This window comes from Pinus tabuliformis, chromosome 1_1 (genome assembly GCF_031772625.1).
Source record: "Pinus tabuliformis cultivar Carrire ecotype Pingquan chromosome 1_1, CPIR1, whole genome shotgun sequence".
Classification (NCBI taxonomy): domain Eukaryota; kingdom Viridiplantae; phylum Streptophyta; class Pinopsida; order Pinales; family Pinaceae; genus Pinus; species Pinus tabuliformis.
The window spans coordinates 428,613,005-428,628,681 of NC_142297.1; the positions used below are offsets into that span (position 1 = coordinate 428,613,005).

Here is a 15,677-nt window from a genome sequence, read left to right on the forward strand (position 1 = left end):
TAGACGATTAAACAATGGTCTGCCCTCATGGTCTGCCCTCAAATTAAACGGTTAATAAAACGGTTAATTATTATTAAACATAAACATGAAAACATTAAGAAAAATAATTGTTAATTATTGTTCTTGTTTCATCATAATTGATTGTGTGGATCTATTGAAAGGTTGTATCCACTCATAACACCAAGAATCATCTCTAATTCACAGTTCTTGCAATCGTTTCTCTTGCTCTTTCTTTAGGTTTCTGAGTTCTAGGTATTTGATTTGTTTCTATTGTATTCCAAGCATTTAAATGGCTTCATACGATTCTTATTATGGCGGAGGATTTCCTAACCAGGGTTTCAGCCATTCTTCGTGGGATTACAATGTTTTGAAGAACATGAAAAATATCATCCTTGTCGTGCAGAGTCATCTGAAAAGGGTTTATTTGTAGCTTAGTTGTGCCCTCGTAACATCAACTATCGAGGTTTATTTACATCTTTTGTTGAATATTGGCGGGCTCCTCACTGGGCTTGCACGGGTTTTGTAATCTGACTCTTATCCATTCCTACTTACTCGAGCAATGATGCAAGTTCTTTAATTCAATGGGATGGATCTGGTTGAAATAGTTTGTTTCATTTCAAAAAATTTGGCACTATAATGGTGAGTGCATTTGTCGGGACCTCTTTGGCCTTTGCTTTTCTTTCCACAGCTGCAATCACACCAGGAGTTGAGAGTACCTATTTCTGGGAGGATTATTGGGCTCAAGTATCAGTATATTGATGTGGCTGCAACTCGCATCTTCGATCTTTGGTGGTGCTTCAGCAATTTACACAGTTGAGAAAAATCTAAAGTTATTTGCATCTACTAGAACGTACATTAATAAAAATGAAATGATATTAGTGTTAGTGTCTGAGCGTCCGTAAAAATGTAGAAGGAACATGCAAACGTAGTCGAAGCCTGAAATACTGAATCATACAGATTAAGTGGTCACTCGTTCGAGAGGTCATCCAGTAGTTATAAAACCCTGGAGTACTTACTATATCTTTACATTTTTTGCACACAAATTTGAGGTTTAGTGTGATTTATATGGAACTCTGAGCAAGCACTCTGTAATTACGGAAAGAGCTGATCAGTCTAATGCAGAAATATATGCGTGCAAGTTAATGCGATAACACAAGAGCGGGTAATTTGGACATTAAATAATATTTGTCTGCTTCCCTGTTATCGGGCTAATTTGCATACATATATTTCTGCATTAAATACCCAATATATAGTTAGTTAACTCTTTCCCTATAATGACATCATCAAGAACATCAGGAATAGTTTCATCTGGGGTCAATAGTGCCAACGTCTTTGACCTACGCAGGCTCTTCTTCGGTTATACGTGAAATGAAAAATAAACAAAATGAGTAGTGAATAACAATTCTTTACAATACGATTTGTATTATCCAAATTTGCCAACAAAATAATAATGGAGTATTTGTGTTATTTACCTCAAATGAAAAAAATAAACAAATTGTATTATCCAAATTTTCCAACAAAATAATAATGGAGTATTTGTGTTATTTACCTGAAATGAAAAAAATAAACAAAATGAGTAGTGAATAACAATTCTTTACAATACGATTTGTATTATCCAAATTTTCCAACAAAATAATAATGGAGTATTTCTGTTATTTGTTGGGTGTCGTGGAGAAATTATGAATCACTAAGGTAAATATATGTTATTTGTTGGGTGTCGTGGAGAAATTATGAATCACTAAGGTTAATATATATAAAAGAAGAATGGTTATAAAACAACGAAACACACTGAAAAAATTATGAATCACTTGGAAACAAAGAGGGTTAATATATATAAAAATAAAAATTCACTTTATTGAAGTAAATTTTTATATTATTAAGTTTTAAAGATTTTTAAATCACTCAATTCATTTTTACATTTAAAAAAATAAACAATATAAAATTATAAATTCTCTGATATTGAGAAAAAACATAATTATAAAAAGTTTATATTTATAATAGGAAACAAATTTTTTTTTTATGATTAATAATTATTCACAATGTAAATAGCCATGTTAGAAGTAAGTGATATTAATTGGAAAAAACATAATTATAAAAAGTTTATATTTATAATAGGAAACAAAACTTCCTTTATGATTAATAATTATTCACAATGTAAATGGCCATGTTAGAAGTAAGTGATATTAATTATTCATTTGTTTCTGCATTTTACTGTTTCCTTTTGCATTTTAATTTAACTCTTAATTAGTGACATAACTTTATTAAAGAATAAGAATAAGTTATAATATATTGTTGAATACTAACCAACCAGAATTATCTTTATTATTAATTAAATTAAATTATGTTAAATCTTTTCGAAAGATTACCCATAAAAAATACTTTAAAATAATTATTTAACTAATAATAGTATTTTTAAAAAAATCAACTTTATTAATACCAAATTTTAAACCATATTTAAAAAAATATTAATATGGTCTCAACTTAAAAATATTAATGATGATCGACTTTAATAATTACAAACTTTAACCCTTAATTAAAATAATAAATAATAATAATTATTATTATAAATATTTTTTAAAACCGTTTGAAAATTCAAAACTTATTTTTGAAGTTAAAATATTATTTTTACAAAACAACCTGTCTAAAAGTCAAAATATGTCGTATAAAAAATAATACAACATGATTTCCAGGCTCTGTCAATATGAAACGACATTCAACAACTGGAGTCCTCCTACTGAAGATCAATCCTTGAATAGATTTCTGGGCTCCGTGATGCCATCCCGCGATACAAAAAGATACGGGTTTATTCAGACTGATTTATGTTTCAATCCTCCAGTGCTGGTCCTGTAATCAAGTTGAAATAATCATTTATCCTTATGTCTGGACCATCAAATATTTATTATAAATTCTCATAAGACACTTTTTCATATTTAATAATATCGACCATCAAGTATTTATTATAAATTCTCATAAGACAGTTTTTCATATTTAATAATATCATATATTATGTTATTGAAACCTAATCTAATCTTTTCCAAGTTGAACGTGGGCTAGATTAATTAATACCTGAAGCTTTGCCTTTGAGAATCAAGGATAGTTGCTGGAATATTCCCTCAAACTCCTCCATCAATACTTAGAATTGTTATCATATTTTCACCAGACCGTGGGGATTCCTGCAACCCTTAGCCATGGTTTATGTTCAAGGCCTATCAAATACTTTTGTATAAACAGACGATATATTGAAGCCTAAACCATTCTTCATAGCAAGTATATATGATTGCCATTAATTAACTGTGAGACAGTTCGTCAGGGAGGAAGAAGCGTGAGACAGTTATGACATCATCCATCAAGTCAGATCCGTGAGATAGTTATAACATCATCTGATGGTTAAGAATGATTTGATCGTCTAGCAATAGATCTCACGATGCAGAATGGTGCAAAGTGGTGTTTAGGGATGTTTTTCTTAGTGAGAATTCCTTACACCGTAAATATAATTGATATAACAAAAATGGGAATCATAATTCCCCTCTATAAAGTTAGCTAAATGAAAACATTTATTCTTAATGCAAGTAGACATGTTCTTATTTTTACCATTGTTGAGAATCATTATATTCCTTAAGATCTTCATCATTAAATATGTGGTTGGATGGGGTATCTCTACACACGAGGAAGTATTGTTTTTATATTGATTTATGCTTAATATCCTTTGGGGTTTTCACTCTAATATTGACATTATAAACTGCTATACAAACTATTTCAAACTTTTTATCCATTAGGAACAATTTATGAATTATTTCTCATTATTGATGATCCATTTCCTCCATAGTATGTGCCATGAATAATTTGTTCAACAAAAAATCTTCGTGAGATTGAAAATTTTGGTAACCTTGGATTGAGAGAACCCGATTTTCAAAATCAAGTCCCCCAATTCTACTTCAACATGTTAACTATAGAAATTGCTCATTTTCTACCAAATTGAGTTTTCAGTATGGGAAATGTCTTCTTTGATAGAAGTGTAGAAATAATAGTGTTAATTATATGTCGCATTCATGGAATCACAAACATAGATGATGAAATGAAGGATATTCTATTGTAGGAGATCATTGGGAGATTTTTTGGTCACTTGTTTGGGCTTGCATTTGTTGGGATCATAGTTCATTGCTAGAGTTCAACATTTCAATTTGACGACATTAGATAAGAGTTATAGAGGGGAGGTGATAGTGAGGGATGGATATAAAAGTTAGGGATGATTCGGAGCCATGATGATAGCTACCCACTTGGAGAGAAAAAATTGAAAGGGACCTCCTAGATTGACACATGAATTTTCCTAATTGTTGTTAGGGTTTGCCTACCCAAGCTTGATGTTGAGCCAAACTATGTGACAAGACAATGAAAAGGTATAAACCAACAATAAATTCAAAAGTAAATGAGATGAAACAAACTTGGAAGAAATACCAAAGAATTCATGGAGCCCACCATTCTTTATTCCACTCTGCATAATTATTTTCTTTATGAATGAACCATTTAAACATATGACACATTTTGAGGCATGATGGTTCAGGAGATGGAATTAATGGTCCAATAATACTATCTAAGAATCAAATGGAAGGCATATACAACAAAATCTCCCATTCTAAACACTATTCAAAACGTTATTTATTGCATAATGTAGTCCCCATGGACATGCCTTCTGTTTAGTTTGAGGCCGTCTTATCTACGCTTACACATCATTTGATAAAGTTATGACTACTAAGTTATTGCAATTATAAAATTTAATTAAATTCTAATAATAATTGTGTCAAGTTGTGTTTCCTAGTATGGGGGAAATGCCGCAATGGTGTAAGTGTGTTTGCAAACATTTACATAGCTCAATTAAAATAAATAAATAAAATACCTATATGATTTTGAATTCAATTTGTTGTATTGTAATTTTGTGTTTGGTAATAAAATTACAAACATTTTTTTCCAATGGAAGATAATAATATACATATCACATTAAAACAAATTAAAACAAGATAAACAACTGTTACTCAAGCTAGAAGTTATGCTATGGGAAAAATTGCAAAAAAAATATAGTTGTATTTTTGGGAAAGAACTAATAAATTGAGGTGTGAAGTGGATCAATTAATTGCTTTCTTAAGCACAAAGACTTACACAATTTTTTGTGGGTAGTAACGAGTAAGTATAGACATTTACAATTTTGTTCTTACATGAGTGTTGAGGAAGAGATAAATAAAGGTGGTAAGTGACTCTTGGTAAGTATATTTATTTACATATGATCATTATCCATTTTTTATGCAAAGAATTTATTAAACTATGGTGGGAAGTAACTAATGATAAATATGTTATTTACGTGAGTTTGAAATATTTTCAATAATTTGATTTTTGGATTTTTTTTCTACATAGCTTAAGAATAAAAGACCACTATACAAATATCTAAAAATCATGAATGAATATTGCAACTATATCCAAAAATTATGGCATAAAATATGATCCACATGACATTATATTGTGCCAAGAGTGCAATAACACCTTTAAGTTATGGTCCAACAATTTTTTTGAAAAATAGTATTTTAAGTCATATTTAAAAATATATATTTATCTTTCAAATTTAAATATTATTACTTGCGCTCACCAATGCTAAACCAATATTCGTTAACATGTAAATCAATTTCTAGAGTCCTACCTTGGTAGCGAGTAATAATAATGATTCATATTTCAAAACATATAATTTAAATAAGGAAAAAAATTCTATCTATCTATTTTTTTTCCTAGGTAATGTAAGCCTTGAAATGACTTGGCACTTGAGCAGCCACAACACGAGGGAATAGGAGTTTCATTCCAACAACCTTTTCACCATGAAATGCCGCACCTTGTCACACCTACTCTACACATAGTGGGAATTATATATATCATCAATGATATGCATGTCACATTAAAAAAAAAAAAAGATTAAAGAAATTATAAAACATCTAACTATATGTGTCATCATGGTTTTAATAAAATTAAACATAAGCATATCTTTACATATACCAATGTGAAATTTATATAAAAATAAATAATATCATGAAATCAGCATAGCTCCGTCTTAAACTCCTTATCTACCAAGGGTTAATAGGAATCAAATTTCTTGAGGTACAAACCTTTCATCAAGTTTTACACTCAAAATGAGGTTTGCATCTTAAAAGATGTGATCCCTCTAGGTGCTTGGTACATATGAAATTAAGATAGACCTATGTTGATATATAAATATCCTCATAAAGCATCTAGATATTAAAATATAAAATTATAAAATAAATATAATATATATATAATTTTTACTAAATTTTTCAAATTAAATTAAGTATGAAAACGATCTTACTTATAACCTAGTTTAATTACTCTATGATTTTTTTGGTTTGGAACAATTTTTGATAAATTTAATTTTTAGTTTGTAGTGTTTTAAATAATAAATTTGAATTATATAATTCAAAGAATCCAACTTCCAAAATACTGAATTTATTTAAAATAACAAAAAATTTATTATCTTAGTCAAAAATATCTCATAAAAACAAAGAGACTGCACACTTTCTTATCAATCCCTGTTGCCTATGGCATAGGACTATTAGTAATTGATATCTATGTTTTGACATTAATCAGTATGCAATCTAACCTAAAGTTTATGTCGTTACTTCATGAAATATGTTCCCACAACCTTTCGAATAGGGACATCAATTTTGATGACCGATAAGATTTTTTCTCATCTTATTTGGCCTCTTCTCAAGGCAAAGATGCTATAGAGCCATATTGTTCATCAGTAAAAGGATTTTTTCATTAATATTTTTCAAAATCAAAACTAATTTTTCCAATGGTTCCTGACATGAAATGTTTGGTTAGCGAGGTTTGGATATATCTCTTGTTATGTATGTACTATATGTTTTCTGCAAACATTTGTCTTATAAGTTATGAGGCACACCACAACGCATCCCACCAGACCACATAGAGACTAGATCACATGCCTTTGTGCATGTACTGGCTCTTCTTTCTAGCGCTAAGTGATGAGCTTTATGAGTTGAGCATTAAAACCCTCATAGAATCAGAAATTAGTCTAAAGGAAATCTGCCACATGAAGCTATTAGTCATACAAGAGTTTGTGAAGGGAAAATTAATCATGAAGAAAAAATACATAAGCTACCTCAAGAGGAAAGACCTTCTGCTTCTACCGTAGTGCTAAAACCATCCATGATTGATGCCTCCATTTTGATTGTCCCTTCCTCTATTAGGATTAACCCTCTCCTATCATTTGAAAGATGGATTGTTCTCAAGCCCGCACACTAGCCTAGTATTAGTGCTCTTTGGAAGATGCTCATCTGAAGCTTGGATGCAATACTAGTACTAGTATCAGTGCTATTACTTTTCCTCCTTTTGGAAAATAGATTCTCTCCAAAGTAGGGTTGAATCCTTCTCATCGGTGATCGTCAAATTCTTCAATTGTCAAAGCATAAATCAATGCTCAAAACATGCCCCAATCCCAGGAAAATACTACAAAGAAAATAGAGGTAGACCAGAATATTGGCACCATGGTAGATACTACAAAACAAGTTGAGGCTAACTAGAAGGGTGATGGTGTAGCAAATACTACAAGAAAAACCAAGGCTGATCATAATAATCCAGAGAAATTTGGGGCTCATAAGAATATCGACGTGGTGGCAGATACTACAGGTAAACTCTTGGCTTATTAATACTGCTGGGCTATGATTGATATTGCAAGAAACAAAAAGGCTGGCAAGAAGACTGGGGTTATGGAAGATTCTCATGCAAGAAAAATTGAGGATGAGCAAAAGCAAAAGCTCTTGACTATGGGAGATAGTGCAATGAAACCTAACACTGACCAAAAGGCAGATGTTGGCTAGAAGCCCGAGACTGACCAGAGTAATACCAAGAAAACTAAAGTTGATAAAAAACCCAATGTTGTAGCAGATACTGCAAGCAAACCAGGGACTTGACAAGGACCCAGAGCTGTGAGAGATTCTCCAAGAAATTTGAGGCTATCCAAATTTCTACAAGCAAAATGGAGACTGACTAGAAGCTCGAGACTATGTGGGACACTACAAGAAAAACCAAGGCTAATCAAAACCATGGGTTTGTGTCAAATACTACAAGCGAAACCAAGACTGACCAGAAGCTCGGGGCTTTGATAGATACTAGAAGAAAAAGTGAGGTCGACCAGAAGCCTAGTGTTCTGGGAGATAATGCAAGCAAAATTAAGGTTTCATATAGGGATAAGTATTCAGGTTGGATATGATGACAAGCCTCAACCAAGAAATTAATTCATTATGAAACCAATAATTGAACTATCTAAATGATTATGCAAGAGCGTGTGTAATGCATGTAATTGGGTCCATGGTAGCTGGGCCTCTGAATGGTCTCCATAGGTGTTTTATTCCATAAAAACCATGGTGTTTTTTGAATTATATTTCTTAAAAAGTTTGTGTATACCCCTTATTAATGTATTTAATATCTAAATTAATATATTAAATATTTTGGCTCATTCTTCCTTGTCATCTTCAAGTGTCTCCTCTCTGTTCAACCAATCCCTTTCTTCCTTCTGCTCTCGGCTTCCAAGGTAGGTGACAATAGGAAATATTTGAAGTTTGAGTCTAAGTTAAAAAGGTAAAGCACTATAGATTCTTCTTATTCCTGAGCATTGTAAAATAAAGTGGATAAAAGATAATACAAGGGACATTATAATAGGCAAGTTTCTAAGTGTCAGTATTGTTGTAAAGGGTTAGTTGTATAGAGTGTCCTCGACAATTTAAAAATAATGAACAAGGGTATTATCCTCCATAATGTCCCAAGATGAGAGGAGATTGACGGAGGTAACCACGGACCAAGCTTTCAGTTTGGTAGCTAGCCCTACGAAACCAGAGAGGGCTCTCTTTATGAAATCATAGCCAAAGACTTGACTCGAATGTAAAAGGATTTTAGGTTAGATAGCTAGGCTTGGGTAGGTTTTGAAAATTTAGGTTTTTGGTGCCGGATAAGGGAGAAAAACCAGGTAGCTAGGTTAGAGGATCAAAGGGTTACAACAACAAAGATATGGAGGACCAAGCTAGCAATACTTTTGTGATGAATCTTAGGGTTTTAGGGATGTATTTAGGTGTGTAGGAGGTTAGGGTATGACAAGAGAGGGATTCTTAGGGTTTACAAATTGAAAAAGACAATCTTCATGAAAAGCGTAGTGTAGGAGCCAATGATAAGTTTCCACACCATAAGCTTTAATAAACTGAGTGAAAGATAGTGTGAGAGGCTTAAAATTACTTGTTTGACCATTTTGAAATCTTGTTCTGAGCTTGGAGACCTTCTGAAAGCTCTTATAAACTCTTCACCACAAAGCGCAACACCACTGAGAAAAGAGCAGCATTTAAAGCAAAAGCGGAGCATGCAGTTTGGAAAAGCATGGCGTAAGAAGAAAAAGCGTAGCGACTGGGCAAAAAAAAATGATTTTTATAAAATGTATGGCCCTAAACTTGTAAGGAAATGATAGATGATGGATGAGAGCTCCCTTGACAAATTGATGAATGAGAGGAATGAGAGAAAAATGGTCTTTTGTAGCTTTGAGAAGTGACTTGCTTTGATTATAGTGGGGTGGCCCACCATATACTTTTCTTGTTGTTGGTTCGAAAATCATGTACTCGTGAAACTTTTAAATAAAACTTGACATTATTTAAAACCTATTACAAAATATTCTTTTGAAATGAAACCTTCTTGAACCATTTTTGTATCACTATTCCTTTACATGCCAATTTATGAATGGAATGAGAAATTCAATGACTAAGACCCTAGTGACCTAATAGATGATAGTGAGCTAGATGAAGACCATGATAATGAGACTGATATGACCATAAATCTTTTCAGAGATGGCACATCCAAATGTATAATGATAGTGACCAAAACATGGCAATTTGTAAAGGAATAATTGACAACCTAGACTTACTAACCAGTGACCAAAGTTTTTGAATGGAAGACCTAGTGAAATGATAAAAACTTGACCTTAAACCCTAATGGACATTCTGAAAGAGAACATTTGATCACTAATGGTAGGAAAAACTGACTAACAATAACATTGGCTCCTGCTCGGGATGGCAGCCCCATAGGAGGTGTCAAGAACACCGTAGACCTAGTAGCCTTATTCATTGGGCATGGATTCAAAATGAAAAGACTAACCTCAAACTGAAGTTTGACTGACTCACTGAATTTTACAAACAATAAACAAAAAAATAGAAACTTTAAACCAGAAGCTAATCAAAGAAGCCTTATGGCCTTTTCCTTAGGCTTCAAACTCCTATAATAGCCACTTTACACTCTAACATGAAAAGTAAACTGGTATATACAATAATAATGAAAATTTCCAGAAATTTCTTCAGGTATGGTAGTACTTGAGAAGCATACCATTAATTTCTCCTCCCGAATAATTTTGGCCATTCAATCTTCCAACAGATAAGAATTCTTCCCCCTGAAGGCTGAGATTTTGTACAACCCCTTCCATAGGTTTTCAAACTTGCCATGTTTTCCCTTCTCCTCATTTTGTACATCCCAACTAAGGACCACATCACCCATGTTGAAGTTATCTTCTTTATTCTTGTGGTCATAAATATTTTTGATCCTTTCTGAAGCTTAGAAATATTTTGAAATACTTCTTCCCTAGTTTGTTTTAAATGCATCATTTGACTTATCCTTTGCTACACATCATTTGGTTCGATGCTCATTTCTTGCATGATTTTCATGACTTCAGCAACAAGGGATGAAGGAAAAATAGTATCAACCCCATACACCAACTAGAAAGGAGACATCCCTATGGATTACTTAGTACTAAATTTTTCCACCCATAAAGCGTTAATGAGATTTTTGTGCCAGTTCTTTTTGTTGACCTCCAGAATTTTCTTAATGGTGTTGATCACAGATTTATTAGAGGATCCATCTAGCCCATTCCCTTATGGGTAATAAGCAATAGAGTTCCCCAACATGATATGGTACTTCTCACAAAACTCCACAATCTTCTTGGACTTAAAAGCAACAATATTGTTGGTGATTATTTTCCGTGGGCAACCAGATCTAGAAAAGATATTAGTTTCAATAAGCTGAGTGACAACAAAATAATTAGCTTTCCTGGTTGGGATTGCTTCAATCCATTTTGTAAAGTAGTTTATGGCTGTGAGGATCCACTTGTGTTGTGCGGATGATGAAGGATGAATTTCCCCAACAAAATCAAAACCCCACTGTTGGAATGGAGCTGAAACTGAAACTGGCTGCAAAGGAAATGGCAAAAGTTTTCTTTTCCCTTGAAAAATTTGGCACTCATGGAAGCTCATTACTATTTTGTACACATCAGCAAAAAGAGTAGGCCAATAAAACCCAACCCTCAAAATTTTGTTGGTTGTAGTTTTCCAAAAGAGGTGGCCACCACAATCTCCTTTGTGGAAATTAGTCATCACATCCTTTGCTTCATTTTCAACAAGACAGTTCAGCAATACACCACCCAGATCTTTCCAAAACAAAACACCATCAAGAATGCAATATTTTGAAGCTTTCAATTTTAATGATCTAATTTTACGTTTAAGCACTTCCCGTGGAGGATTTAAATGCTGCAATACATAAACTATGTCAGAGTACCATGGAGATAAAGTGAACATGTTTGACACCTATACCTATGAATCTTCTGCTTCTTCTTCAAAGAGGGCAGCAATTAGATTGATATCTAATGCATTAAAATTAGATTCGTCCTTGATCTTGGCCAAACCCTATCCCTTAATCAGCTTTGTTGGCTTTATTTCCAGATAGTATTCTAACATTGCTACTATCCATTTCCCCTTCGACCCTCTAGATTAGTCTGCGTAAGGGCTTCCTTTACTGCTATTGTTGGAACATAAGCTATAGTGTGAAATGCAGAATATATACTCAGAATTATTTAAGCACTTTCACCAAAGCCAAAGCCTTTTTCTCAATAATGTTATATTTTAGTGTGGCATCCCATATTGTCCTACTGAACAATGCTATAGGCTGTTCATTTTTCTGACCCTTCTTTTGCATCAGGACAACTACTAAAGTATGATTCGAGGCGAATGAAAATATAATAAAATCTAAAATATTGTCGGGACTAATTAAAGTAGGAGCAGTAGATAATGAAAATCTCTCTCAATGTTCAATAAGGTTGGGCATGAATCTCCTTAAAATATCAATTTTCCAATTAAATGATTGGATTTCTTTTTTGTTCCTTGGAAAATCTAACTGTTGAATGGCTTGAACTCCTATAGGGTCAATCTAGATGCCATCCTTGGAAATGATGTGCCCCAACATCTTAACTTCCTCCATGGTGAGAAGGTTATTTTTAGGATTCAGTGAAATGCCGAACTTTATGCATCTCTGAAAGACAAATATTAGATGATGTAAGTGTTCCTCATCAGATTTGGAAAAAAATGTGAGATAATCTAAATAAATAACTAGAAAAACATCATTTTCATTAGCGAAAGCGATGTCCATAGCCCGTTGAAATTTTTCTTCTGCATTCTTTAATCGAAACGACATTTTGGCATACATAAATGTACCCCATGGTGTCGTGAAGGTTATTTTCAACTGATCATCCTTGTGCACTAAAATTTGATTGTAGCCCGAGTATCCATCAAGCAATGACATCCTGGAAGACCAAACTACCCTTTATAGGATATGGTCCATCTTCGGTAGGGGATAATTTTCCTTTAAGGACACTTTGTTCAAATTTCTAAAATCGATACAAAGGAAAATCTCCCAGGTCTTATTTCTCACCAGCACAAGATTTGACATCCATTCAGAAAAATGAATAGGAACTATAATACCATATTTGTAAAGCCTATTTACCTCTTTCTCAATGGATGGCAGCAACTTAGGATTAATCCTCCTCAGCTTCTAGCGGAATGGCTTTTGAATAGGTTTAACCAGTATAGTGTGATGAAGGATGTTCTTATCATACACCTTTAAATCGGAATAGTCCCAAGAAAGTACATCAGAAATAATGTCATCAAAGCAATATACTTACTTTTTGATCTCACAAGATAAAGACTTTGTCAACTTGACCATCTTGGGCTTGTCTACTGCACCAATGTTTGCATGTTCAACACCTTTTTCTATGGGGACCATGGTGGGCATTTTAGCGAGATCATCATGATCAAATAACATTTCCAAAGGTACAAGGCCTTTTGGAATGTTATTGTCTTTCAACTACCATACTTCAACCTCGGTTGCTTCAATTTCCTGATCATCCTCATCACATGTATCATCAATATGGTAATTTAGAAACTCATCCTCCATCTGCAAAAATTTATTAATCTATTTGTCGTCCCAAAACACCTGCCAATATCTCAGATTGTCAAGAATAGCTGGGCAGTGCTTGACATGAATTGAATACTTCTTATTTAAATGGGTAGGAATCTTAACCATACTTGCTGCAGTAGCAAGGGAATCAACCATAATATTCTAAGTTCTAGGAATCAAAGACAAACTATATTCTAAAAAAGTCTTAAGAATGTCAAGGGTAACATTTCAATAAGCTCGCATCCTTATATGCTTAGCATGGTACTCACATTTTACAAGTTTAATTACTAACTCGGAGTCACCGTAAACTGAAATTTTCTTTGCTCCCAGTTTTTTCAGAATTTTAAGGCCAACAATCAGTGCTTCGTACTCTACCTCATTATTCGAGCAATCAATAGACAACTTATAAGAACTTAATCTTACATTCTGAGGAATTTTACATGACTGATGCAAGGGGCCATGAATCCATATGCCAATCCCAGCTCCTTCTTTCCCCAATGCACCATCAAAATCCATGGTCTAAAGACCATCTTCCTCATATGGAAACATAATTTTGGAAGACTAACCTTTCTAATTTTCTGGAGGATGACTCACTCTCTCAACAATTTGAGTTTTTGGCATTGATTCAACAATATCTTCACGCGAATTTTCTGGTTGCAAACATTTCGCATCATTTTTCTTGTTTTCTACAATCAAATCTTCTTGTACACTACTTATGACATCTGAAACTTCTTAAATCTATACAATTTGACTATCATTATCAACTGGATTCATATCACTATACAAAATGAAAGACTCTAGATCGGTATGTACAACATGGATAGGGTGATTATTTGGTCTTTCTTTTCTACTAATCATGAATTTCATCTTCTTCTCCTGATATGGTTTTCTAAGCATCCCAAATACCAGTATAGTATCATATGAAAAATCAAGTTGCAAGGTTCCTTTCAACTTTCCCCCCCAAGACCGTGAAAGAAACATGCCAAACCGTGGAGGTATATCAGCGACCACTACATCCATCAACACATTCTTGGTTGGAATTTGGTTGAGGGACACTACTAGATCTTTGCTAGGCCAAAGCTTTGATTTTTCGTGAATCAAATGAATACAAGTCATGGTAGGGTTAGGTGATGTCTAATCCTAGTTTGGCCATAATAGTCTTTGGCATGAGGTTATGTGAGGCACCGGAATATAACATGGCATTATGGAGTATAAACTCACGAAGTTTCAAACTAAGATAGAAAGGGGGAACTTCACTATATTCCAGACTTCCTTCGACAGTGGGACCGAATAAAAGTGTAGGCTCATCATCAACAACATTGACAGTATTTGAAATTTGATCTACATTCAACATCTTAGAAATCTGGAATTTGTACTTCTCATTTTTTACTAGTTCAGTTAGAGGAATTGAAACCTTCAATTTGGAAATTTCATTCTCTAAAATAAATAGATTGGATTGCTTGTCTACCTCTTTTATTGTTGTGTCCTTCCTTTCAGGTTGTCCTTTGGCTTGAGATTCCTTTTTCTGAATTTCAGTTTGAACCTCCTTCTCCTTCCTCACATTGCTTGTAGAAGCTTCATTGTTTTTATCCTGACTCAGAATGACAATCTCTTTTTCTCTATTTTGATGTATAGGAGCTGCTTCTCTATCTGATGTATCTTTTTGAACATTATACCTTTTCTGAAGTAATGTGACAGGGACATTTATTCTCCTCAAGTTGTATTGCTTTTGCAAATGAATAAGGGAATTCTGATATCCCCTTTGATACCCTCGAGTATGCATTGCCCATGAATCATCATTGGAAAGGACAAGCTTCTGATCACTTTGCGTTATTGATTCCTGAGAAAACTAATCTTCCTCAGTCAGAAAGGTAGGTAATTCATCTTCCTCAAAGAAATGATTAGCCTCAACAATTTCTTCTTCATCATCTTCCGAGCCTTGTGTGTAGTTTTGTTGAAATGGTGTTCTGATTTGTCCTTGAGGATCCTAATTTTTCTATTAATTCTGCTTATTTTTGAACAGTGATTGTTGTTTTCCCCTATAGTTCAGATTCCTTATTGAAGGCTCTGCTTGTCTATCAACAATATTCATTATGTCCATCATTCTTTCCATTGTTTTAATCAAAGTGTCAAGCTTTACCTCAGAAGAAGAAGAAGACTCCTCCTTAATAGTAACCTTCTTCTCAGGTTTCTCTAGTTTTATTTTGGACTTCTTGATAAGTAAATTAGCTTCCACACTTACAACAATGCACTACATTTCTTCCAAAGTTGTAGGATCTCTCTCCCTAAAATGATATGCCATGCTTAGATTAAAGGCACCAAGATAGTGGAGGAGGGCTAATCGAGGGGGA

The 15,677-nt window shown here is 33.5% G+C and overlaps 1 pseudogene; it reads left to right on the forward strand.

Moving 5' to 3' along the window:
- The first annotated feature begins 289 nt into the window (after positions 1–289).
- LOC149213538 (bax inhibitor 1 pseudogene) lies at positions 290–902 on the forward strand (annotated as a pseudogene).
- Positions 903–15,677: the final 14,775 nt, after the last annotated feature.